Raw genomic sequence first — 3952 nt, forward strand, 5'->3', positions numbered from 1 at the left:
GTCTCTCTCTCTGTCCCTCCTCCACGCATGCTGTCTCCATCTCTCTCAAATAAACAAAAACCTCAAAAAATGAATTGATGAATATGTCTATTTAATAATAAACGACATGCATGTAGACAGCACATAATGGCACACAGATAAACATATACATAAAGGGGACGTGGTGGCACATACGTAAGTCAACAGGTATGTGAGGAATAGACAACCACACACAGGCGAACAGCGGTCAGTGCCGTGAAGGGGATGAATAAGATGTGGTCCCGGGATAGGGAGTGAATGCAGGTGACAGCGGTGGCATGGTGAGGGGCCACTGCAGGTGGGCGGTCAGGGAAGGCGTTCCTGAAGGGTACCCCCTGAACTGAGACCAAGGGGCTAAGCAGCCATGCCCAGAGCTGCCGCTCGGGCCAGAGAGCTCGCATTCACCACCTCTGAGGCTAGACAAACTCTAGCACTCTTCAGGACAGAGTCGCCATGGTTGGAGATCGAACCTCTGCTTACAGAGATGAGGGGCGGGGAGAGTAGGTTAGAAATACGGGCAAACACCAACTCCTGCAGCTCCTAAACTTACCAGGAGAGTGGCTCTAACGAACTGGTGACGTGGTGAGCTTCCCATCAGCTGGGGGATGCAAAGGCAGAATGGCCACGGGTGAGGCACGTCCAAGAGGCAGTTCGATATTAGATACGGGAGACCGAGGAAGGAATGTAAGAAGGATGGCTTCGAGCCCGGTCCATTCTTGAGACCAACATGTTCTCTCTCCTGGCCTGGGAGACATCTGAAGATTTGCCTCCTGGCAGATCGGATGGGTCACATTTTGTCAACATGGAGGCACAGCCACCAAGGAGGGCGGGGGGGTTCAGTGCAAATGACAACCAAACAGAGGCCGGGGACGTGGTATTGGCGTGAACATCGGCGGGGCCAGTGCTGGGGCTCGTTTGAGACTGGACCCTAACAGCACCCGCAGTGCCTCCTCCTACGGACTCCTGGAATCATTAAAAAAGAAAGAAAGAAAGAAAGAAAGAAACGAGAAAGAGCCTGTGCTAGACCTGCCGGTATTTTAGGCTCATGAGATGTTAGAATATAAACGCAGTTTGAAACACAGCACCGTCCCTTTTGATAGAGCAAAAAGCTCTCTCCGCTAGACTGGGACTTTGGTACGATGCTGGAAGCCAAAAGTGCTGCTTGGTTCCTCTCCCGATGGCAGATTACCACGATCAATTCTGTCTTGGTTCAAAAACTCTTTTAGTTCTGCTATGCTGAAGTCAAATGGACTTCTATCATTATTTATTTAATTTTTTTTCGGCCCAAGATGCTCGGTAAAATGCAGAATGGGGTTGAGAGTGGAATCACATTTGGGAGAGGAGGCTTCGTAGTTACTTGGTATTGAAGATTTCCCCAAGAAAAGAATCCATGACCAAGGACAAGAGCACAGCGGTGAGGACCCACCTCTCCCTCTAGCACTCTGCAATGAAATAGAAAAAAATATGGACCGTATCATCCTTCATCCACGTTCCAGACTCTCACGTGTATTTACTCCCGCATCACTGATATGTGATGTGGACACATCTGCATCTCCGTGGCCAATTTTCCATTCGGTACGTGTGCTTCCTTGAACAGGGCAGAACCTCCGTGAGCCTCGATTTCCAGTCTGTGAAATAGGAACGAGGTGCGTGCCACCCTCAGAGAGAGGATGTGGGGGTTGGTCTGGGTGGTCCCAGAGGCCCCACCGACCCTAGGTGGCCAAACCCTCTCTCTTGGCTTCTACGATACTGCATAGCTCACTCCACGTTGATGGAGATGTCCGATTGTGCTCTGGTTCTGGAAAGATAGTCTAATCTATGGATCGTGAAGTCTTGCTGGAATGGAGGTGTTGTCTTCATTGTCATGTCAGGACACTTGAGACTTGTGTGTTTAAGACACTTTCTATAATACGGTAAGGAGCAGAATTTTTATTTGTTTTTTCCCAAACCAAGCTCGCTTGGCACCAATGGCCATGCTTTGTCCGGTCACCATAATGGCCCCCAAGAGACATGTGTGGAGCATCTGATCTCGTGGCGCTCAGTTACAGCAAGAAGCTATAGGCTGGCCTCCTGGAATCTGTCCGTGCCTGCCAGGCGTCCTGCCCCCACCCCTTGATAGGCTGTCTGATGAGGACCTCACTCCATCTGGTGAGATCTGGGAACCTGTGGTCCTGTTACCAAATCACCCCCCCCGGCCCCTATATCTAGAAGTCTCCCGGGAGGGAGGACCAGGGTAATAACCATGCTAATGACAAAGCGCTAACCGAAGGCCCGGTAACCTCTTGGTTTCCTCCCTTCCCATGGCCGTGGTAATGAAGCCGGGCAGGCACTGGGGAAGTAACAGGATCCAGCTTGGGGTGAGCTAAGAGGTGGTTTGTGGTCAGGCGCCCAGCAGATGGGTTCAAATTACCTGGCTTTAGTTTCCAATAATTGGTGGGCTGGGTTACCCTCCAGCTCAGGGGACCTGGGTCTATACAGCTCTGGTTATCAACCCAGAAGGAGAAGAGACCCTCCCCAACAGGAGACCCTGCAGGCAGAAGTGGGGGGCACAAGGGATGCCCCAGTGATTCGAGGAGACTGACGGGCCAGAAGCCTCAGCCAGCCTGGAAGGCTTCTCCTAATCTTCTCACAGATGTTACAGAGGCTTTTGCCAGAAGATGGGAAAGAGCGGCGATCAGGAGAGCCCAGATCTGGTCATACCGTCTGCATTTTAGTTTTCAACTATCAGAATGTTTATGTGCACGCACATATTTCCAAATGGCGGCTCAGGCAAGCAAGCAGGCACCTTGCTGTGGGTCTACTCACAGTCTTGCTAATGGCTAGATTTTAGTGGGGGCCCTGTGGACGCCAGGCTGTGTGTTTTACACGCAAGAGCTTATATAATGTGAAAGTGACCTCCATGGGGTACAGACTCCTACAGCCCGCAGCTCACGGTTGTGCATGTTGACGGCAAGAGGGGTGAACAGGTGTCAGCTGTTCCCACGGCTCCTCGTGGACAGCTGGACAATGCTCCCAACCCCGTACGTGTCAAGCCATCTCCCTCACCCAACTCGCTGTCTCTGCCAAGGAAAGACTCTTCACCTCCTCTCTTGGCAACGCTAAGGTCTCCCCCCGGCATCTGCACCCACGGCACCTTCCCCCGGTCTCCCCAGCATGCAATAAACCATTCAGCTGTTCACCCACTTATTCGTTCGTGCAGAAGCGTGTCCCCAAGCCTGCTCTTCTCTTCTGCCTGGCATTAGCCTGGCAGATCCCGGATGCTCGATGACCACTTTTTGGCCGAATCAGTAAGCGAGAACATCATGATTAATGAGACAAGGAGCTTCGGTCGAAAGCCCACGCGCAGCCAGTGAGGAATATGGAAATATACGCAAATCTACAATACACCGGGACCGTCCATTTCGCAAAGACGATGGTAAGGGGAATTACCACAGTGAGGATAAATGAAGTCGTGTGTGCAGAAAGGCGAAGTGTCTTACACCTCATTGGGCGTGCACGCATATACGTTCCGTGGCCAGGTCGGCGTGGCTTCCCCCGTAGACTGCTGTTTCCAGGGCTGGAAGGGAAATGAACATATGCACCCGTGTGCACGGGTGCATATGTGCGTTTGCATCTTCAATCCTTGGCATCCCCGGGGCCCCTGGTTCACACCTGGTTGTATCCTTGGTGCCCAGCCTCCGATGGGTGCTTAAAGAAAGCAAACCAAGGGCTGAGATCAAGATAGGAGGCAGTTAAAATGTCACCCCAAAGCTTCCTGGGGGCTTTAGAAAGGCGGCACGAGTTATTTTGTATTCTGCGTTTGTTCTAAGAAGTGCTCTCTGACAGATCATCTGGGAACAAGACCAAGAGGAAATATAGCTGTCTTGCTCCTACCTGCTGCGAGCTCTAAGCCACAGCTCTCCCAGAAACTTCCCAGAGAGGAAGAGGCACTGGC

At 51.8% G+C, this 3952-nt stretch overlaps 1 long non-coding RNA gene across 1 annotated transcript; it reads right to left on the minus strand.

The window, feature by feature from the left end:
• Positions 1-1252: 1252 nt before the first annotated feature.
• Positions 1253-3687, minus strand: LOC147579722 (uncharacterized). The gene is made up of 2 exons (XR_015251797.1): positions 3448-3687; positions 1253-1921 (listed from the first exon to the last, which is right to left on the minus strand). It is a non-coding gene; the product is annotated as an uncharacterized LOC147579722 (long non-coding RNA).
• Between the last annotated feature and the right edge of the window lie 265 nt (positions 3688-3952).

Source organism: Puma concolor, chromosome B3 (genome assembly GCF_028749965.1).
Source record: "Puma concolor isolate L17-30 chromosome B3, mPumCon1.1.hap2, whole genome shotgun sequence".
Lineage (NCBI taxonomy): Eukaryota > Metazoa > Chordata > Mammalia > Carnivora > Felidae > Puma > Puma concolor.